The sequence below is a fragment of the Lissotriton helveticus genome, chromosome 8 (genome assembly GCF_964261635.1).
Source record: "Lissotriton helveticus chromosome 8, aLisHel1.1, whole genome shotgun sequence".
Lineage (NCBI taxonomy): Eukaryota > Metazoa > Chordata > Amphibia > Caudata > Salamandridae > Lissotriton > Lissotriton helveticus.
In genome coordinates, this window is record NC_136069.1 from 639,274,730 (window position 1) to 639,299,745 (window position 25,016).

Consider the following 25,016-nt stretch of genomic DNA (forward strand, 5'->3'; position numbering starts at 1 on the left):
AGATTGCCCCAAGTTGGCTGCACATTACCAAAAATCAGAACTTCCGTTTTATCAGAATTAAGTTTGAGGTAATGTGGACTCATCCATCTGTTAATTGTGCCCATAGAGTTTTAAAACTGCTGAAAGGAAGAGGCTTGATGCTTATATGCTGCTACCACAATCTGGATGTCGTTGGCGTATGACGTCAGACTGAACCCAAATTGCCGGATCAGTGGGGCCAGTTCGGAGACTTAGATGTTGAACAAAGAAGGGCTTAATAACTGCCCTGTGGGAGTCCACACGGCAGAATGTAAGGAGCTGAGTCGAATCCATCAAGTGACACCGTTGATCTCCGATCCTTTAGGAAGGAGGACAGCAGCGCCAGGGCCGTTTCACCTACTCCCAACTTTTCTATTCGCTGCTGCAAAAGAACATGATCTACCGTGTCAAAAGCAGCGGATAGATCGAGGAGCACAAGAGCAGCTGTGCCTCCTCCATCCATCGCCACTTTGATCTCTTCGGTAGCCTTAATAAGCACCGTTTCCGTACTATGTTTCTTGCGAAATCCGAACTGGGAGTGATCCAACATATTGTTTTCACTGATAAATTGAGATAGTTGAATGTTCATAATTTTGTCTACTTTTTTGGCTGGTGTTGGTAGTCTGGCTATAGGGTGGTAGTGATTAGGGTTGGTGGCATCTAAGGTGTTTTTTTTTGTAAGGAGTGAATGGACGTTTCTTTCCAGTTAACGGGAAAGATACCAGAGTTAAATATCAAATTGAAAATGTCAGTGAGCCCGGGACTCACCAGATCTACTATTTTTTTAAGAAGTACTGGTGGGCATGGGTCTAAAGAAGATCCTGACCTGGCTTAATTTACGTACTTTTCTACTTCTTCTGAAGAGACAGGGGAGAATTGAAGCAGGGTGCTTTTGTCAAGGTCTGGACCGTTTGTTGGGGCCGAAGGACAGGGCCCTGATCCACCCTTAAAAGCTTTAAAAATGTCCAGAACTTTAGATTTAAAAGTTGCAGCAATATCATTGCAAAACTTTTGGTTGTCCTTCTTTCCTGTCTTGTTGGGTAAGGTAAGTTTATTTATTACCGAAAATAATTCTTTTGGGGAGTTATTGGCTGTCGCAATCTGTTGAGTGAAGTTATTCCAATCGGCAACAGTTTTGTTTTTCTTTCCGAAGTATTTCAGAAAACTAGGGGGCAGAAGGGACAGTCCTGTTTCCGGACAGTATTTTAGTGGGAACCGAGGCATTAACTGCATCAGAAACCCAATTGGTGTATTTGGTGACCACTAAGTCCACGTGGCCCTGAAATTGAGGTGGTGAAACTTCCATGTGGGTGCGAAGAATTCTTTTATCCACTTTACTCCATGCTTTACAGGAAGAGACAGGTGGCTTAGTGATGCTAGCCTGTCCAGCAAGGGTGCATGGAAGACTAAACTTGATTATTGAGTGGTCAGACCAAGTTAGTGGAAGAATTTATTTCACTGTAAGCCCGTGATCTGAGGTAAAAACGCCATCCAGCGTAGGCACGGCCTCATGGGTGGGGGATTGCACTAGTTTGGTTAACCCTACGGCTCCTAGGGTGTCTGAAAGCACCGCCGTCTCTCTATTATCTTTATCTTCTAGATAGAAATTAAAATCTCCAAGAATAGTAAAATCCTTATTTAAAAGAGTGGGTTCGAGAAGGGTATCAAGATTTGTTAAAAAAACATTTCTAGTGCCTGGTGGTCGGTACAATAAAATGCCTTTGAAGGTCAACTTAGAACTAAGTTCAAATGTGAAGTGGAGCGCCTCATATGAAGGAATGGAAATGGGGCGATAGGTGACTGGAAGGTGTTCTCTAAGAATAATGGCCACTACACCGCCTCTTTTTAGTGGCCTGTCTACTCTAAGCAAGCATTGGCAACATTGGCAACAGCAGTGTTTGCAGTCCTGAAAAGCACCACAATAGTGATGGGACAGCCTTTGACGCTGTATGTAGAGCATGCAGTATTTGCTATTTTACGAAGAAGTAAGAACATCTTTACAACTCAGAGGGCATCTGGGTATGAAACAATACTTTCAGTACCATCTGTACAGGTGGTTCACTGTCACACAGGTAATCCTGCAACATTCTTTGCACACCCAGTTACTGACGATGAACAAGTACATGACTGTGCTAATTACATACCAGATGAAGAAAGTAAGGAAGGAGCATGTTGCTCTTTGTTGATGGATCCTCTTACAAAGATCAGGACCCCATTTTGTCAAAGCAGTATTTCAACACATCTGCACCGCCCAAAGAAGAAAACAAAAATTATCATCTGTTCATCACCCCCAAAGTAAGGGAATAGTGGAGCGCCTGAATGGCTTCCTAAAGAATAAGACAAACAAACTCTGTGCCACTCTGCAAAATGAATGGCTGAACTGCCTACCACTGGCTATGTGCACCCTCAGAAATCAGCCAGGAAGTGATCACCATTAAACGCCACATCAAATAGTGACAGGATGTCCCATGCCCACCCCTTTAACGATACCATGGCAAAAGACAGATGCCTACAAGACAGCTGAGGTTTTAGGGGATGAAATGAGCTGATATTTGTCTAAGTTGATGAAGCCTGTCAAGTTCTTCTCTAAACAGGTATTGCGAATGGAAAAGACTGCCTCAGCCCAGCAGACCAGTTTGATACCCATTTGCCAGAAAGTCTATGTGCTAAATTTCATCCACAAATGCAAGAATCCCAGATGCGACAGACCCTTCACAGTGGCAATGAGTGCTCCCACTGCAGTGAAGGTGGATGACTGGAAACCATGGATTTACATGACTGATTTGTGATTTGATATCTCCTTGCCCCAGACACTTCCACAGACAGAAGGGGACCAAGAGGGGGAAAGCGAGACACAAGAGTGGCAATGTCTCTGTACAAAGCACAAATGGAGTATATTGTTGACTCTAAAAGCTGACAGTTACGTATTGCTGTTTTATTTTTATTTTATGTCTTCTTATGCTGGCAGCTACATAAAAATTGTATTTTACTTCAGGCATGGAGTTATGCGACAGCATTAAGTGCTTGCAGAGAGCAGTACCTGAGCAAGAAAATATATCCCATAGAATTCATGCTGGCTTAATAGATATGTGGTATCAGTACCTGACAGAGATAGGTATGCAAACTATTAATACTTCATGTTTTGTTTACTCTTTGATTCCACATGCCACCTACACTCATCTAGGGAGGTACCCTCAAATTATACCATATGTTTGTTACGCTTTTTCCTAGGTAGGATGCAAACACAGATGAAGCCACTGTGGGTTAGACAGGGAACATTCTTAGTAAACACTACGCAATATGAGGAAGAGTTAGCAGATGTAATGAATGTTTTAAAAGACCACAAAGAGTTAGTATTGAAGTTAGCTGTAATGGCCAAGACAGGGATTATGAGGTACAAGGGTGAAACTTGGAGAACTAAAATATTGCAACAGGGATTTTTAGGCGTATCCCAACCTACACTTTTCTACAAGAATGACTCTGCAACACCTAGGCACCACGATTGCCAGGAAAGGCCATATCTACCAGTAAATCGGTCAGTATAAGTTCATGATCATTGGCCCCATGGCACTACATTTGGGTGCATGGCCCTTTCTTTATGGAAGGAATTCAGACTGACTGGAGCATACAACAGAAGTGTCAGGCAGTGTGAGATGAGATTATATCTAGGTTAACTTGGGTAGAAACTGCTGCAACTCTTCAAGTAGGTAGAAAACCCATTATTTTCTCTCTGTGTTTCAGGGGAAATGGAACAGTCGTGGTAGGGAAGAACATCAATTGCAGTATTAAAACGTACAACTCTGGCACGCGATGGGGAACCTCCAACCTAATGGATGTCTACTGGAGCTGTGATGAGTGGCTGTATACGTGACTTTCTTCAGGATGGCAAGGACTCTGCTCTTGGGTCACTGAGCACACTTCCTCATTGGTTATTCCAGGAGTCGACATTTCCAAGCTACATTACCATTCCATAAGCCATCCAATGACATCATCGGAGGAGGAGAGCTGCAGAGTATTATGGTACTATCGCCTGGGAAGACGTCCTGCAAGAGCACAGACTGTTTAACGAAGCCCAAATCTTCGTTGGCAGCATCCTTCCTTTCATTCAAGTAAAAGCAACTGCACGTTTGCTCCAGATAACCCGCTCGGAGTTATTAAAGGCCATAAAAGCCACTGAAGACGGCTTCAATGTAATCAAGGAAGAGCTGCGAGCGATGAGAGTAATGATTATGCAAAATAGATTTGTGTTGGATTTAATAACGGCTATGGAAGGAGGAGAATGTGCCACAATTCAAACTGCCTTTTGCACGTATATACCAGCCAATGACGCCAGGAATGGGACACATACTTTACAAAAGAAGATGATGGACTAGGGAGGTGACCCTAATCTATGACTTGCAGAGTGATTCACTTGGGAACCATCCTGAGTGTCAGGACTATTTAAGGCCTTGTTGTCTATTCTTGTGATACTGCTTTTAAAGTTCTGTGTCCTTCAGATAGTGGTAGGATGTTGTAAAAGGGTTAGTCAGAAGTTAGGAGGGATGTTCACTGCTATATTGGTCAATAAAATGCAGGATGTCAAGGAGAATGTATGCACAGTAATGACTCTTGGTGAAAGGAAAGGTGAGAAAGTAGTTGAAAAATCAACTAGATGCAAGAATGTTATAATCAATGTTGAAAATGAAGAAGGGCTACTCATGTCAATGAAAACACCAGCAGAAAGACATGTACAGATCTATGTGTTAAAGGAGGAATACAGGCCTAAGCTGTCTTTGGTAGCAGAATAAAAAGAGATCGCAGATGGAGTCAGGCCATCGGGGGGAGGGAAGTAGATACAAGCTTTAGTAGAATGGGGAAATATAATTGGGCACAGTAGAAATGGAAGGTCACAGGCCCGCATTGCAGGAATACGTATCTGAGAACATATGTACAAAAGGCAGCAAAGAGGCATAGAATATGTGGGGGTTAGGCTTTGCCAAGCGGCAGGTGTGTAGGGAGTAGAGAATTGCTAGGCTTCCAGTACGAGACAAGCCAAGGGCACCGGCAGTGTTGTTGTGGTGTGGAAGTGTAACTAATGATAACGTGCACCTGAGTCACATTTAGTAAACACGTGACCAGCTGTTTTGCAGAAATATAACCTTTTGATAATAATGTTGTGCTTTAGCATATGTTCATGTAATATTCAAATTTATGATGTATTCATGGTCACAAGGAAATAAAAGAAACTGTCCGTTGCATTGTAAGTAGAAGCTCAGACTCTATTTCCACGGAGCTGGCTGACCTTCTGCACGTGTGCTTGCTTTTTAAATAAACTCTGTACTATACTGCCAACAGAACTCATGTTTTTTTCTCTCATCTGGCAACATTTAAAAGCTCTCACCACTCTAAACTCCACTGATCCCTGAACCCTCAAAATAAAATTCTATGCCTAAACTCTGCCCATTCCTCACTCTGAAGAAACCCTCATCAGCCCTAAACATTACCCATCTCTGAACTCAAAAACTTCTCATTAGTCCCAAACACCACCGAGGTTTAATGCAATTTGGGATATTTCCATAAAATTATCTTTCCTTTGAAATGTTTCCTTTAATTTTTGATTTATTCGTATTTCTTTAAAATAATGTTTCCTTGTAATTGGTTTTCTATGATTTGTTTTGTTTCAATGGGGTTTCTCAGTTTTTGTTTTTTCATTAATTCACACACATCTGATTTTCGCATGTATGATTCATTGTCGCTGTATAATTTGTGTGTGATATGCTATAAAACAAATGAAATGCATGTGAGAAAGGGGCTATGAAGAGATAAAGGGCACCGGTGAAGGGTGATAGTGAGGGAATCTGTGGAGAAGGAGGTCATGGGGGGACTGACAAAAAAGAATATTGCACCAGGCACCACCAGTGTAAAAGCCAGCACTGATTTACCAACCCGTAAAACCTCACCACGCATTGTTGCTATTTACCAGGTCCACAACATACCTCAGCTCCCTCCATGGCACTTATGATAGAAGACTTAGAACAGTCCAGCAGGGGTGTTGTGAAACCTCCCCCCCAACCCTGCCTGATTTACCAGCTACAGCATGGTTAGGGTTTTTTATGGGCCTCTTTTATCTGAAACTTAGCAGGTAAAAATCTTAACATTATAGCAAAAGGAACAAAAAAAGGCTGAGGTAAATGGGAAATCCATGGCTGTGTGAGTGAAAGGATAAGTACGTAAAAGGATGCATGGTTGGGTGAAATGGTGGGGGAAAGGTTGGATGGATAAGCACTGAAAGGATGGATGGGTTGGTCGTCAAAATATGGAAGAATGAAAGGATGGATGGATGAGTGAGTGAAAGGATGAGTAGATGAGTCACCCACTCATATACTCATCCTTTCATCCATCCATCCTCTCAAAAAGGATAAGTGGAAGAGTGGTGAGATGATGGGCCGATGGGTGGTTGAAAGGATGGCAGAGTAAATTGGAATCAGAGAGTATGGAAGGGTGGATGAAAAGATGGCATAGTAAATACAAATCTGTGATGGATGGATGGCAGAGTAATTTCAAATATGATGATGGAAGTATGTGTGGGTGGATTGAAAGGATGGCAGAGTAAATGGGGACCTGAGACAATGGATGGCTGGAAGGATGGATGGATGATAGTAGAGTAAATGGGAGGATGGATGGGTGGGTGAAAGGATATCAGTGAAAATAGATATCTGAGCGAATGGGTGGATGGGTGGGTATGTGAAAGAATGTCAGAGTAATTGGTCATTTGAGAGGATGGATGGATAGATGGCTCTGTAAATGGAAGTCTGAGAGAATGGATGGCAAAGTAAATGGAAACTGAACTGGAGAAAGACTTTCTCAATGGATGGATAAGTCAAATGATGGATGTGTAGGTGGGAGGTTGTATAGATGGATGCAAGCAAAGAGGATAGATGTCTGTACTGATAAAATAGCCGATGAATGGATTGAATGGTGAAAAATTCGGTAACTACACAAAATATCGCATTCATAATATCGAATGGACAAAATATTGAAGTCCAAATAGAGAATGGACAAAATATCGAATGGACAGAATATAGTGGTGAAAAATATCGAATTGAAAGCAAGTAATGTAATATCGATTTTTAAAATATAGAAAGTCAAAATATCGAAGTATATAATAAAGGTATTAAAATATATCGAATTTTTAATAATATCGAATGTTTTAAAGTGCTTTTTATGTTATTTAATTTTTGCATAATTGAATTCTGTAGCGGGTTGTGGGTTTATAGGGGAATAGGGTGGGAAGTCATTTAATTGTAATCAGTTAAATATGTTAATGTATTGGTATTCTTTTTGAATTAATTGTTAATGAATTTTTAATTGGTAATTAATTTTTATTAATTGATTAATTGATAATTATGTTTATTTTATTATTTTTCTTTTTTCCGTAGCAGGTTGTGGGTTTATAGGGGAATAGGGTGGGAAGTAATTTAATTGTAATTAATTAACTATGTTAATTTTTTTGGGGTATTTATTTTGAATTAATTGTTAATTAATTGTTATTTGGTAATTAATTATGTTTAGTTGGTAATTAATTTTTATTAATTGATTAATTAATAATTATGTTAATTTTATCAATTTATTTTCTTTAGTGGGTTGTGGGTTTATAGGGGAATAGGGTGGGAAGTAATTTAATTGTAATTAAGTAAATCATTTTTATTTCTTTATTGGTATTGATTTTTAATGTATTGGTAATTAATTGTTTATTGGTAATTAATTTGTATTAGTAAGTAATTAATTTTAATAACTCATATTTATTTATATTTGTAATCGATTAATTATTACATAATATTAAATTGGTAATTTATTTTAATTAGATTTTTCTTGGTATTGATATTTAATTAATTTGTTTTAATATATTAAATCTTTACTTTCCCTACTGTTGCACTCTCTGGAGTGGGAATAGTAATTTTTACCCCTACGCTATCCAATGCTTTCCCTACTGTTGCACTCTCTGGAGTGGGAATAGAAATTTTTACCCCTACGCTATCCAACGCTTCCCCTACTGTTGTACTCTCTGGAGTGGGAATAGTCATTTTTACCGCTACGCTATCCAACGCTTTCCCTACTGTTGCACTCTCTGGAGTGGGAATAGTAATTTTTACCCCTATGCTATCCAACGCTTTCCCTACTGTTGCACTGTCTGGAGTGGGAATAGTAATTTTTACCCTCCAGCTATCCAACGCATTCCCTACTGTTGCACTCTCAGGAGTGGGAATAGTAATTTTTACCCTCCCGTTAGCCAACGCTTTCCCTACTGTTGCACTCTCTGGAGTGGGAATAGTAAATTTTACCCCTACACTATCCAACGCTTTCCCTACTGTTGCACTCACTGGAGTGGGAATAGTAATATTTACCCTCCCGCTATCCAACGCTTTCTCTACTGTTGCACTCACTGGAGTGGGAATAGTAATTTTTACCCCTACGCTATCCAACGCTTTCCCTACTGTTGCACTCAATGGAGTGGGAATAGTCATTTTTACCCCTACACTATCCAATGCTTTCCCTACCGTTGCACTCACTGGAATGGTAATAGTAATTTTACCCCTACGCTATCCAACGTTTACCCACTGTTGCACTCACTGGAGTGGGAATAGTAATTTTTACCCCTACACTATCCAATGCTTTCCCTACTGTTGCACTCACTGGAATGGTAATAGTAATTTTTACCCCTACCTATCCAACGTTTACCCACTGTTGCACTCACTGGAGTGTAATAGTAAATGTTACCCTCCCGCTATCATACGGTAAAAATATTGTATATTTTTTATTATTATTATGTTATATATATATATATATATTCACTGAAAAAACCATAGGTTATAGACCATATATAGTTAGGAATTAGCATTTACAAAACCTTGAAAATTCACTGAAAAAAACATAGGTTATAGACCATATATCGTTAGGAATTAGCATTTAAAAAACCTTATTTTACTCACACAAAACCATTGAAATTCCATATATAGTTAGTTGCACTAACTATATATCGCGCACCCGCAATCCACTGCTGATGATGTCACATATTACATCATTCATGACATGGTCAGTGACATCACTGATGACATCACTGATGACATCTCAAATGACATCACTGATGACATCACTGATGACATCTCATTTGACATCAATGACCACATCACTGATGATATCATTCATGTGACAATACAATGCATCTCCTCACATTTTAATATAACCTGTTTCACCCAGTGTTAAATACAGAATATAATTTTTGAAACCATTGACACACCAATACTAGTTACTACATACGCACTCACTGATTCCTACGTCTACACACACCTTCACTCATTCACCCATACAATCATTCATACATACAATCACTCATCTTTACAACACTATCATATGCACTCATACACCTATACAAACACTTTCAGTCTCCCACTCATCCATGGAGTTACTCACACACCTAGTCAGTCCTGTAAAGTATCAATGACACTTCCATTTTCTTGTCTATACAGTTAAACATAGAGCACCTTACATTTTCAAACATATACTAACACATACTTACCTTGTTATACAATCATTGATACAAGTACACATTGATCTGCACAGAGTCACACACCTCCCAGCCAGCCATACACACACTCAGTCTCCCATACAAATACTTGGACAATCAATCAGTAACCCATATAGTTAATCATATAGCTACTGATCAACACATGCAGCAGTTTACAGAACAACAGACATAATGATGCACAAATTAAGACACTTTAGTCACTAACCCATGCACTCAGTGAGACACATTTAATCACTCACTCATACATTCAGTCATGCACCTACTAAATCCTTTGTCCAGACACTTATACTTCCACTCATTCTTCAATATGTAAGATACATTTTAACTTTACAGAAACATACAGTCACTGGATGTTGTCATCAGTGATGTCATCAGTGATGTCATTTGAGATGTCATCAGTGATGTCATCAGTGATGTCACTGACCATGTCATGAATGATGTAATATGTGACATCATCAGCAGTGGATTGCGGGTGCACGATATATAGTTAGTGCAACTGACTATATATGGAATTTCAATGGTTTTGTGTGAGTAAAATAAGGTTTTTTAAATGCTAATTCCTAACGATATATGGTCTATAACCTATGGTTTTTTCAGTGAATTTTCAAGGTTTTGTAAATGCTAATTCCTAACTATATATGGTCTATAACCTATGGTTTTTTCAGTGAATTTTCAAGGTTTTGTAAATGCTAATTCCTAACTATATATGGTCTATAACCTATGGTTTTTTCAGTGAATTTCAATGTTTTTTTATAGCAAATATCATAAGCTGTCGAATGTCAAGTACGTGGTAAGTAAAAACATTTTCGTGTTTATGCACACTGATCTGCTTTGAATGCTGCCCCCCACCCCTCATTTCTATTAGGAGTACTCTCTCTTTGCAGATAGTGAAGGGTAGTTAACGCAGGCCTTTGCCCCCGTTGTAATCCGTCGTGCCTGCTTCTCTCTCCATTTGATTGATTGTTCTCTTTGGTTCATTCTCTATTTACAAACAAGCACAGAGTCGCAATACTCTGTTTAGTCTTTGCAGATAGCGAAAAATCGTGTAAAAAAACAAAAGGAATCGAGCAAAATCAGTAGGCCACTAATGGGATCTCTTTTTGACCTCGCTAAAATAGAAACATTAGGAACAACCTGTTGAAAATAGCAATGTGTATGTACATAAGCGGCGTTCATTTGTGTTCACAGTACCCCTTGTTGATTGTTTGAATCGAGCATTGAATTGTTCGAAGTTGGTTCTCTTAAGGATCTTCTCTGCCTGCAAACGAGGAAGAATAGGAATATTCTCTCTCCCTTTGCAGATAGTGAAGGGTAGGTAACGCAAGCCTTTAACACGTCGTACCTATTTCATTCCTCATTGATTGATTGATTGTCCGAACATTGACTGTTTGGGAATTAGTTCTTTTTTGAAGTATTCCCTGTTTGCAAATAAACGTAGGAAAATCTTTGCAAGTAGTGAAAGGGTACGTAATGCGGACCTTTCTCCCCCGTTGTAATCTGTCATGCCTATCTACTCCCCACTGATTGATGCACCTGTTTCACCCGGACCATTTACTAGAGATAGGTCATCTGGCCCGACCAGAGAGCACCCCTAGTGAAAAGGACATATGCAATAATAACGAAGTGATCACTGTATCCTGTTAACAGAAACTTTAGCACGAAACAACCTGGAAAGAAAAGAATAGGAAAACGAAAATCAGTAGGCCACTGATGAACTTTTTATTAAATAACAAACAAAGAAACGATAACAATACGTAATGATAAAACCTATTATTGTCCTAGAAACAAGAAACGTTAGAAGTAAGCCCGTAATAAGAAACCTGAAAACATCGCCCCTCACTGCCCCAAAACGTGTCTGTCCCACCGCCTGCCACGGCCAAATAACGGCAAACTGGGAAAGATAGAAGTCAGCAGACATCCGACCCATTCTAGAAACTTCCAAAGGGCAACAGGTTTTCGGCTACGCCCAGCCGGAAGCAACACATATAAGGCGGGTCCTGCTGCCACGCCTCGGCCAGGAGATCATCACGTAGGGTGTAGCCGGAGGAGAGGCCGAGGCCAGCGGGACCCGGCCAGGGGGATTGACAACACTGGAGAGTTTCAGGGGGGGGAATGTCCGTGTCCTCGACCCTCCCCTCTCTCTCCCAGTCCGGCCGCGGTGGCCCTTGAGAGTTGCAGGTTGTCCCTCCACACTCTCTCCCGGTCCGGCCACCAACGGCTGGGGGCTGGGGCCGACGGGATCCGGCTGCAGCCGATGAGCCAAGGAACCCGTTCATGGGGCCAGAGCAAAGGGCGTCCGGCCGCCATCCACCGGAGGTCCGGCCCAAAGACGGACGGGACATTTCTTCTTTCTTGAATAATTGCTGCAACAACCCTGGGGGGGGGATGTCTTGCACATGCCTCCGACCCCCCCCCCTCTCGTCCTCATCGCCTGGTCCGGCCATAACAAATCTCAAGCGAGACGCCGTGGGGTGCACTGGGAGGGAGAGACGGTGCGAACAGGCCTCTCCCGCCTCCCCAGGTGGAGGCTTCCCAGCTGCACCCTCAGCGCTCCAGGCGCCCGGAAAAGGGTTCTTCCACTGTGGCGATGCTGCAACGTCTCGCCCGGCAGGGTGGAGCCCGTCCGCTCATTTGACCCCGCGATCGCCAGTAGCTACCGAACTCTCAAAATGGCGGTCGACCTGGCAAGAGCGGGCCCAGCATAAAGAAATGGCCCGGTCACTGGTTGACTCCACCACCGTAGTCCTCCACGACCTTGAAGATTCTAGAGGAGCCGCGGGAGTCCCCGACCCCCGCAGACACCCCCGATGGGGAATGACTGCCATGATCGCCCGTGGAGTGACGAAACTGTAGCCGCGGGACGTCGGTGCTCCCATGCTGGCGCCAGCCTCAGTTTGAATGACTAGAATCCTGCAGACCTCAGTTCCGGTGAAAGCACAGTGTGACCCGGTAGGAAAAATTGTTGCACCCCCTCCCCTTTTTGACTGATGGTTCAAACCACCGATCCTTTCCTTTGCCCTTTTAACGGAACTTTGGACTGCCCCCCCCCCCCCGCGGCGCCCCACGCCGTTATTTGCTGGGCGGCAACTTACTAGACATCACCTTCGTGACATCCAGATTTCAGCGCGTTCTGCTGCCTTGGAACTATTCGCACAACAGACCGCTACTGACAACCCACCCCCCGGGACGCCCCACGCCGGATACCCAAATCAGTGCGGCACCCAGGCAACATCTTCTGAATTTTCATAATTTGAAAGAACTAGTAACATGTCCTCATCAGGAATTTCCTCTTCAATCATCTCATCAGGAATTTCCTCATGAAAAGTCTGCAATGATGATTCTTGTAACTCTATGGTCTCCAAACATTCGATAAATTCGCCATCAAGACATTGATCAAAAAATCATTCAAGTCATCTCCTCCTTGTGAGAATATTTCATTATTGGTGCTGTCAATTTCAATAAATGTAGTGGATAATTCAAAAGAAATTGCCACGGTCTCTTCGTTGTTTAAATGTTTTTACTGTTTTTGTTTTGTTGTATATATTTATAAGTTATTAAAGTTTTATATTCCTACTACTTTGTTGGAGTGCTATATATTTTTAATGTGACACATAATTGTAAAAACTTTGATGTACAAAGAGTCATCCCTGGAATCTTCCGCTTCAGGCTCGGTCCCCTCCCCAATCACAATACAGGATGGTTTTCAGATAGTATGAACACGTGTGGTGTGACGGATCTCATCGGGTGTGGGCCTTGATCTACTATAACTCCTTTGAAGAGGGGTGATTCTTTACAGCTGGGGCCATAAACTACATCTGCAGGGCTAGCTGATAGCCTAGGACCGGCCTGGACAATCGGACACAGAGGAAGAGGAGTGTCAGAGGGTGCGGTAGTGAATAGGGCGAAAGGGAGGTGTCGGGCAGGCACAGAGTGTGATTCTCAGGGAAGAGCAGCGCAGATGGGGGGAGGTTTATTGCCCATGCATAAGACAGAGAGCGGGGGTGAGCAGTGCCTGGGGAAGATGCTTGCGAGGGTGGGGAGCCATGCTATGAATCGACAGCGTGCAGAGAGTGGGTCTGGTCAAGGCATCTAAAATGGCTGCCGTGCACAACAAAAGTGTGGCATTTCAAAAAAGGCAAGATGGCGCAGACAATGTTTTTCAACACTTCCTCATTTCCTTCGAATCGAACGTTAACAGACGTTGGTGCATATTGCCAAAGTTAAGCGATATTTATCGCTAACGATGCTTAGCAACGAATTTTTTACCGCTAAGCATCGTCAGAAATTATCGAAGATAAACCTTGCTATTATCAAGGTTTATCGCAAATGCGATAAAAAACGGCCGCAATGCATGAATATCGCTAAAAAGTCAGCGATATTCATGCATTACCGAGCTAATGCTCTTAGCCATGTTATCCACCTCCCATTGGATAACATGGCTAAGAACTGCTCAGGGCAGGTGTTAGTTTTTGGAGATATTCGCGCTTAGCGCGAATATCTCCAAAAGTTGGTAATAGGAGATAGATATCTTGCATGTTGTAATGCAAGTTATTGTGGTATATGGAACTCATACCATAATCTCTCAGGAAAGCAGAAACTGATCCTTTTGGGACCGCCTGAGAAGGCCTAGGGGGTGAGGGGTACTCTACTTTGCCCCCTTTTCACGTTCCAAACTATTTTATTTTACTCTCTTCTGTAATTACACAAAATGGCAGCGATAAGATGCATCAGAGACAGACAGTGAGAGAAAGGAGGCCGGAGATGAAGAAGAGATGTCAAATACACATTGGAGATAATATAGTGGGAGAAGGGAAGTAAATATGAGTAAACTTACCATGTAACATAAAAATGTTCCACTCTATACTATAAGTCTCATTTTATACTACAATCACTTCGCTACAACCTCATAAATTAAAAATAAAAATGAATAATGTCTCAAACAATTTTTGTATTTCTAAATATAAATTTATTCTTCTGAATTTTCAAAATTTGAAAGAACTAGTAACATGTCCTCATCAGGAATTTCCTCTTCAATCATCTCATCTGGAATCTCCTCATGAAAAGTCTGCAATGATGATTCTTGTAACTCTATGGTCTCCAAACATTCGATAAATTCGCCATCAAGAGATTGATCCAAAAAATCATTCAAGTCATCTCCTCCTTGTGAGAATACTTCATTATTGGTGCTGTCAATTTCAATAAATGTAGTGGATAATTCAAAAGAAATTGCCACGGTCTCTTCATTGTGAGCCATTTTATTTTGAAATTGCTTGCTGTAAATTGCAGAAAAAAATAATCACTTTCATTTATCGTTTTTAGTATTTAGTATAACAGAAGGACTGTAAATAAATAACAGAAAACATTTTTCAAATTATCTTAAAGTGTACAACATAGTTCCCCTTACAAATTAACAACTCACCTTTTTAAAAGTAGGAGAAGTGTTAGTACTGTGTAAACCAAACACCAGAAATTGAGCACCAAAAATTCCTCACAAATGTACCTCAGACAGTAGTATCACAAAATGGCTGTGGTTTCCTCTCATTTTAGATATATACATAACCAATTAACTTTCATCACACACAAATACAAAACCAAAGTAACATTTTAATTGGTTCTAAATTTCAACACTTTCAAATGTGTTTTCCCCATGCAATTTTCCATAGGACATTTAGATACGTCTACAGCCTGAATGGCTGAACGGAATTACACCAAACTTGGCAAAATGGTACATCAAACCTAAGAGGTCAGGGAGGATCTACTATGCCCCCTTATGGTCATTTGCCCCTTCGCTTTGGCCTCCTCTTGTCTCTCGATCCTACCGAGAGACAAGATGGCGGCCGCTACGGACTGTTTGGAATGTTTACAGACGCCGGAGAACCAATCACCTTCGCAAAGCTCCGTAACGCGAAAAGTACGCGAAGCGGAGCGCTGTTATATATCTTTTTTTGAACGTTAATTTCTCAAAATCCACTGGAGCACATATATTGAAACCTAGCAAAGGCACATCGGGCTACCAGTCCCTAATATTTTGCCAAGTTTCGTACAAATCCATTCAGCCGTTCGATTATTATTATTATTTTTTTTTTTGCCCCGCGGGGCCCTTTTAAAACCTCCACATCAAACCTAGGGGGTCAGCGAGGATCTACTATGCCCCCTTATGGTCATTTGCCCCTTCGCTTTGGCCTCCTCTTGTCTCTCGACCCTACCGAGAGACAAGATGGCGGCCGCTACGGACTGTTTGGAATGTTTACAGACGCCGGAGAACCAATCAGCTTCGCTTCACAAAGCTCCGTAACGCGAAAAGTACGCGAACTGGAGCGCTGCCCGGTCCGCTGTTACAGATATATATCTTTTTTTGAACGTTAATTTCTCAAAATCCACTGGAGCACATATATTGAGACCTAGCAAAGGCACATCGGGCTACCAGTCCCTACAATTTTGCCAAGTTTCGTGCAAATCCATTCAGCCGTTCGGGCTAAAAGTGAGGCCAACCGCCCTATGGAAAACTCCATGTTAAAAACAAGTTTTGGGACCCCCGTTTTTCTCGGCCCCCCCTTGACGAAACCCCCCCCAAATTTTCAGGGGCTGCTCAGAAACAAAATGTTCCATTTTCCTGAAAATTTCAGCCAATTCCGTCCACAAACGCCAAAGTTATTAGACATAGAATTTTCAAAAATCCCATAGAGAAAAAATCCTAACTATATATACCTACTGGCGACCGCCAGTAGGTAATATATATATATATATATATATATATTCACTGAAAAAACCATAGGTTATAGAGCATATATAGTTAGGAATTAGCATTTAAAAAACCTTTTTTTACTCACACAAAACCATTGAAATTCCATATATAGTTAGTTGTACTAACTATATATCGCGCACCCGCAATCCACTGCTGATCATGTCACATATTACATCATTCATGACATGGTCAGTGACATCACTGATGACATCACTGATGACATCTCAAATGACATCACTGATGACATCACTGATGACATCTCAAATGACATCACTGATGACAACATCCAGTGACTGTATGTTTCTGTAAAGTTAAAATATGTCTTACATATTGAAGAATGAGTGGATGTATAAGTGTCTGGATGAAGGATTTATTAGGTGCATGATTGACTGTATGAGTGAGTGAATAAATGTGTGTCACTGAGTACATGAGTTAGTGACTAAACTGTCTTAATTTGTGCATCATTATGTCTGTTGTTCTGTAAACTGCTGTATGTGTTGATCAGTAGCTATATGAGTAAGTATATGGGTTATTGATTGGTTGCCCAAGTATTTGTATGGGAGACTGAGTGTGTGTGTGTGGGTGGCTGGGAGGTGTATGACTCTGTGCATAGATGTGTTAGCAGTTAATTCAATAGATGTATGGGTTCAAAAGTGCATGTGGAAACACCTGTATGGGCGGTTGACTGAGTGCATTGGTGAGTGAATGGATATCTCAGTGCTACATGTCAAAGTAAGTACATATGTAAAACACAGTACATGTGACAGTTGACATATATAAATAACTGTGCATAAGAGCCAGTGAATGTGTGAGTGGCTGTATGGATCATTGTGTACTTGTATCAGGCATTGTAAAAGAGAGTAAATATGTGTTAGTATATGTTTGAATAAGTAAGGTGTGTATAACTGTATAGTTGAGGAAATGGAGGTGTGATTGATTCTTTGCATGACTGACTAAGTGTCTGAGTAACTCCATGGATGAGTGACAGTCTGTGAGTGTCTGTTTACACTGAGTGTATCTAAGGTTATATTAGAGTCTGAAGAGGTTCATCGTATTATCACATGAATGATGTCATCAGTGATGTGATCAGTAATGTCAAATGAGATGTCATCAGTGATGTCATTTGAGATGTCATCAGTGATGTCATCAGTGATGTCATTTGAGATGTCATCAGTGATGTCATCAGTGATGTCATTTGAGATGTCATCAGTGATGTCATCAGTGATGTCATTTGAGATGTCATCAGTGATGTCATCAGTGATGTCACTGACCATGTCATGAATGATGTAATATGTGACATGATCAGCAGTGGATTGCGGGTGCGCGATATATAGTTAGTACAACTAACTATATATGGAATTTCAATGGTTTTGTGTGAGTAAAAAAAGGTTTTTTAAATGCTAATTCCTAACTATATATGGTCTATAACCTATGGTTTTTTCAGTGAATTTCAATGGTTTTTTAATAGCAAATAACAAAAGCTTTAAAATGTATTTTTCTTTAAATCAAAAAATATATTTTACATGTTTTTAATACTTTTTTTTTAATTATATTTTTTGTTTCGCTCCCGGTACGCGAACCGGTTAGCTTCCCGTTACCGCAATTTGGTGCCGCGACCCGGTCCGCGAACCGGTAAACGTTCCGTTTGCGCAACTGCTGCGTTAGAAAACAACATCGTGACGCGTCGCGTCAGCGTGACGTATCGAGTTGTCGCGTAATACGTCATATGACGCGCCAAGGTAGCGTACCCGGAAGCGAACTGGTACGCGAACCGAGGCGCGAAGCGCTGCTTCCCGGAAGCGATCCGGGACGCGGCCCAAAGCGCGTAACGTAAACACAACAAGTCATGTGACTCGGTAATAACACTTTTCATTGGTTCATTTCACTTTTGGTTTCCTAATGATGTAAGACTAGGTCATGTGACCTAAAAGTAACACTTTTCATTGGTTTAGAACTATTGTTTTTCCAAATGATGAAAACCCCTCCTTCTTTCCTCACTCTGACTTTCATCTTTGTGAGAGAAAGACCCTTTGTGATTAGTGAGCAATGGCTTCATTAGTAGCTTCAGCTGGTGCTTCCCCACCACCTCCACCACATCCAAAGAAGAGAGGACCACCTGCTGAAGTTATTATTCAGCAAGAGGAGGAAGAAGAGGAAGAAGAGGAAGAGCAGCAAGAGAGGCAATTTTTGCGTGAGGAGCCCAGGAGATCTCATGTGAAAGTAAATTATATTTGGCAATTTTTTAGTTATCCCCAGGGCCACAAAAAAGTCAATGCACGGTACGTAACTTGCCTTATATGTAAAGAAAGCCTGTCCAGAGGCACCGAGAAGAAGTACAGTTACGGCAATTACACGATGCATCGCCATATGAGTAGGTGGCATCCTAACAACTACAGTGCTGCGCAGTTACGTGACCAGCAAGATAATCCTCCTTCTATGGCCAGAAGATCAGTTGTGCCGGAAGTGACGGGACCAGAGGCGAGGGAGTTGGTCCCAAATATTCAGATGAAATTCGGGGAAGTGAAACAAGTGTGCGTGCATTGCAATGGGTTCATTTGCTACAGAGAAAGTAGCATCACTCTGATCAACAGAGCTATCGACAATCATGATTGTCCAAAACGCCCCAGACAATAAATTCTTTTTTTTTTGTTGCTCCTGTTGAGCCCTTTACAATGAATCGTTTTCGTTTCCCCCCCCAAAAAAAACAAAAAAAATATAAAACTGTTCAGAAAATACAAAAAAAGTAAAAAATGTTCAGAAAAATAATAAAAAAAATATAAACAACAAAAACAATTAAAAAAAAGTTCTTTTCAGAACTACCTCCCTGTTATAAAAAAAATTGGTAGAATATTTGGAACTCTGCCAACCTCTATTTCTTTTGGTTCGCTTCCCCGTTCGCTCTCCGGTACGCGAACCGGGAGCGAACCAAAAAAAAAAAAAAAGAGTAAATATAAGGGAAGGAAACAGACAGTTATGTTAAAAGAAAGACAGCTATAGGGAGTAAAGTAGAGATACTGTTTAATAGATCTATTTACTGAAGAAAAGATTTAAGAGAGTATAATTGTGAAAAACAAAATAGATAAGGAAGTGAGAAAAAAAAAGAGAGTAGAAGAATAACAAACAAGAGTTTCTTAGAGAATGTGAATGAATAATCAAATTAAGATTAAAACATCGGAATAACAGAGAGAAAAAACACAATGCAGAAAAGAAGAAGTAACAGAAAAGGAATGATTGAAACAGCAAAGAAATGTAAATAACATAGGGGCATATTATCAACATAGGCGATACAAATTTTACTGCTTTTATCAGCAGAAATCTGACGCTAAAGACGCTTTTGCGGCAGTTTTCTGCCAATAATTACTGCTTTTATCGGCAGAAAACTGCCGCTAAAGCCACTTTTCCGGAAGAAAACTGCTGCTAAAGCTACTTTTGCGGCAGTTTTCTGCCGATAAAAACACTGATAAATTTATTGCCTGTGTTGATAATATGCCCCTTACTGTGCTTGAACTACAGAGAGAAAGCATAATGAACAAGTAGTGAAAGAGTGATCAGTCAGAAACAGTGAGAGTAATAGAGACAGAGTGAGTGAACAAGAGTGACGAAGTATGAGAAGAGAGGGACTGACAAAAATAGTGGAAGGAGTAGAGTAAGTAAGTAATAGAGAAAGGATTGAGGGAAGTAGCAAAGGCAGGAAAGTGAGGGTTAAAGAAATGAAGTAGTGAAACTAATAGAAGTTAAATGTGATAGAAATGTAACGAAAAGAGTACAAAACATTTACCTTATAATTGTCGTTAACTTAGTCACTTGTAATTTTTATACTTTCAATCTGTGAGAGAGAGAACAAACATTTGAAAAATATTAAAACATGTATTTAAAAATTAAAAAAGACAAGGGAAAAGATTGAAGGACAAACAGTTTTTCAATAACTTTGACACTTACAGAAGCCTCTGCTTCTCCATGCCCCTACACAGTCCTAAAAATATACATTTTAAACTAACAGTATCTTGATGCAGATGAAGTGAGGCCTATCATGCAATATGGTGCATCTTTTGCACTGCTGCTGTCTCACAACAGTGATGCAATGGCAGCGCAAAAGAGGTGCAAAGCCATCATAAAATTGCCCTTAACATTTTAAATAATTGTTTCAGGATGCCAATAAGATGTGTCCTATCCAGAGGTTTGTTTCAGGTGAGGCCTACTCAGGGTTCCAAATGAAATTTCGAGTTGTTGAAGAGTACAGAGGAGATAATACATGTGAAGGCCTACCAATGAAGTAAGTCATGTACACTTCACTCTTGAACAAAGGCCAGACCTCTTTTGTGTCTGTGGACAGACCTAAACTTAATCTGCACAATGTCATTCGTAAACTTAGGAAACACAGGTGATGTAATTGAAAAATGTGGAGTTTCTTTTCCTCATTTCACAATCACATCACCTGTGTTTCCTTTGCTTAGGTATCTCATAGTGCAGATGGAGTCTAGCATATCAAAGAGTACACAGAAGTTGAGCAGTGTATACAACAATTTTGACATTTACAGAAGACTCAGCTTCTTATCTTGTTGGAGATGAAGTGAGGCCTGTCTTGCAACATGGTGCATCTTTTGCATCACTGCTGCATCGTTTCATGTGGCACGGGTTTTTTACAGCATGACACATCTGCCTAGATGCATCAATTTGTAATTTTGTCGCCTCATAGCAAATCTTTTCCACCGCCAATGCGTCACAAAAGTGACGCACAGTGTCGCAAAAGAGGCATACACCTATCATAAATCTGTCCCTAACATTTTAAATGATTACTTCAGGATGACGATAAGGTGTGGCCTCTCCAGAAGTTTGTTTAAGGTGAGGCCTACTCAGGGTTGCAGATCAAATTTACGCTTGTTGAAGAATACAAAGGACATAATACATGTGAAAGCCTACCAATGAAGTAAGTCATGTCCACTTCACTCTTGAACAAAGGCCAGACCTCTTCTGTGTCCGTGGACAGACCTAAACTTCATCTGCACAATGTCATTCGTAAACTTAGGAAACACAGGTGATGTAATTGAAAAATGTGGAGTTTCTTTTCCTCATTTCACAATCACATCACCTGTGTTGCCTTTGCTTAGGTATCTCATAGTGCAGATGTAGTCCAGCATATGAAACAGTACCCAGAAATGCACACTGCATGCAAGAACTTTGACACTTACAAAAGCTTCAGCTTCTGCATGCCCCCTACACAGTGCTAATTATATACATTTCAAACTGATGGTATCTTGCTGGAGATGAACTAAAACCTATCTTGCAACATGGTGCATCTTTTACACAAAACTGACCCACAGCGGCGCAAAAGAGGCGCACGGCCATCATAAATCTGATCCTAACATTTTAAATGATTGTTTCAAGATGCCGATAAGGTGTAACCTATCCACAGATTTGTTTCAGGTAAGTCCTACTCAGGGTTGCAGATGAAATTTAGGTTTGTTGAAGAATACAGAGGAGATAATACATGTGCAGACCTACCAACGAAGTGAGTCCTGTCCACTGCACTCTTGAACAAATGTCAGACCTCCTCTGTCTCCTGGAACAGGCCTAAACCTCATCTACACAATGTGATGTGTAATGTTAGGAAACACAGGTAATATAATTGAAAAACGCGCAATTTTTTTTGCTCATTCCACAATCATATCACCTGTGTTTCCTTTGCTTGGGTATCTCATTGTGGAAATGTAGTCTATCATATGAAAGACTACGTAGAATGTGAGCACTGTATGCAACAACTTTGACACTTACAGAAGCCTCTCCTTCTCCATGCCTCCTACACAGTTCTAAATGTACATCATAAATACAAACAGTACAGAATTAATTATACATGTTAAATGGTTTATTTTTGCTGTTCTCAGAATGTATCACATTTCACTAAAAACAGTGACTTGAAGGTATTCATCATATAACAGCGGGGAAAAAAAAACACAATCAAAATGATTGTGTTTAAAAAACCCATACAACATAACAAATCAGAATTCAGAACTCCTTAAAATTAACTTACTTTCCATGACGTCGAAGGATGTCCTATGAACAGCTTACACTCTGTTGTGCTGTTATTACTTTCAGCCCGCCACTTTCTGAAAGAAAACCTCCATCGTTTTGAAAAATATGTTACATACAATAAATGACTTCTCGCTCTCTACCACACGTTTCCACAAGGCCAAATCATGTAAGAGCCATTTATAACTCTTGGAATTCTTGTAAGCCAATCCCGTCATTTTGTATTTCCGCAACTTTCAGAATTAAAATGTTGAAGATCATTTTCACAATCCTGGACTAGTAATATCTTACCCTTCTTGCTCACTCATGTTCTACATTTCCTATGACACTGATACTGCTTACTATGAAGCAGACTTACACTACCTCTATGACTACTACAATTATTTAATTCTCTACATCACTTTTAATCACAAAGCAATATAAAACAGTAGACAGCATTGCAGACTTACATTCCCTCTACTCCATGTTTTGATTGGCTGCTTGAATTAGCTTATAAAAAGAAATAGTTTTTCTGAACTCATTCAAAGTGCAGTTATTTTTCCATGACGTCCAGTGTTATGGTAAGAAGTTATGTCTCTGTACTACACTTATCCTCAAGGCCAAATCGTGTAGGAGCCATTAGAACTTCTTGAAATTCCTCAGAGCACATCCCGAGATTCTTTCCCTAAAATTTTGGTTTTAAAAACACCAGGTAAGAATCTTTAAGGTCATACGGCAATTTTTTTTTGAAAATTAAAACAGAATCGTTGCAGAATGACCAGCCATTTCTAGACTTTAAATAAGCTGTGTAATGTCCTGATGTTATTGAAGGACTGTCATGATATATAATTGCTGCAGTTACAAAAGTCCTTCCTGATATTGACAACTGTGAAGCCACAAAAATTTTAATTAAAGTTGTCAATTTTGTTCCATCAGGCCTACATCGTTGGAACATTAAAATGACATACTGGCCATATGTTCGTATAAATAATGTTGACATCATTTCAGATTTACATTGGCTACACTCCATGTTGTGATCAGCTACTTTTACTAGCTTATTAAAAGAGACTGATTTACTGTCTGGCAAAGTTAAATATATAAATCTTTCTGAGTCTACACTAGTAGTACTTGATACCCTACAGTTCTCGCAGTCATGCTGCCATTGATAAGAAAGCCCAAACAGGTGATCTACATCTACACCTTCAGCATGCAATACATCAAGTATATACATTAAAAACTCCTGACAATCTTGCTGAATATTTTGAGAGAATTGTGTTTGACCTGAACATCTGTCTAACAGATTTCGAATTTCAGACACACTTTCTATTTTTGTTCTATCAGTGCTACATTTCTCTAACACAGAATTTAACAAACTGCAAAATCTTTGATCAGAATTGACCACAATCTCTTCTTTTACATTTTCTAGAGAAAACAAAACATTAACCACTACATTAGCATAGCAGTTGACACCAGAACTGTTTTCAAATTGAAAACCAACAACATCTTCAACAGAATCCTTTTTGTTTCTGCTTATAATTTCAGGTTCATCGACTTTTCGTCTTTTTGCTACAACCTCCCTAGTATTGGTCACATTTCTTCGTTTCCGGCCTACCACACTTTTCTCAAACAAAGGATATTGAGGCAAATGTGGCGCATACTCTCTTCTTAACCTATTGTATTCCTTAACACAATCTAGATCCGCACAAATGTTTGTGACATCACACTCAATCAAGTACAATCCCGATAAAGTTCTAACTCATGACAATGCCACATATGCCATACCCTCCTTGAACACAGAACTGCCAATATTCACCAATGCACTGTCTACACTTAAACCTTGCGATTTATGGATTGTCACCGCATATGCCAAGCAAACAGGAAACTGCTTACGGCGAACATATAAGTCTTTTACAAGCAAAAATCTAGCAGAACAACGACCAATTAGCTGTACTTCCTCAATGCCATCAAATTTAATTTTTAAAAATTCAATTCCATCTCTATTTCTGTATTTCACAAAATCAACAACATTACCCATTGATCCATTTACCAGACCTCTTTCAACATGTAAATTCCTTCTTAAAATTATACGGCAGTTTAAGCACACATTCAGAGTCTTTTCAAAACCTGCAGTTTTAGATATAGTCTTCTCTAATGAATCCAATTTTGTTTTCAAATTCTCAGACAAAATAATTGTTGATCCCATATGCTCTACTCTGTCAATAGCTTCCAGTTTCACAATCTCTTGCTTTTCTAAATGCAACATTTTGTTGTTGAAGATGGCACATTCTGCAAGAGTTGGCATCAAACATATTCCAGATTTCTTCTCAGTAATTTTCTGAAAAATATTCTCAGGCACAACATCTTGTTCTGGATATAAATTTGACAGTAATCGTGCATGTAAAGCTTCTTTCCCATGCTCGGTCACTTTTCCAATTCTAACATCTTGTAGAATATTCTTGTAAACTTCATCCTTCGCCTGACGCATATTTTCATGCAGTTCAGCATAATTGAAGTTTAACCATATATTGACGTTGCCAATGCTCCCTAGGCACTTCCTGGTATCTTCATGCGTGAGCATTTTGAACACAGGTTGTCCTTTCACTGGTGTCAGCTGCAGAAGATCTCCGAAAACAATGATGTGTTTGCCACCAAATAACACATCATACTCTGTTTTGAGAACTT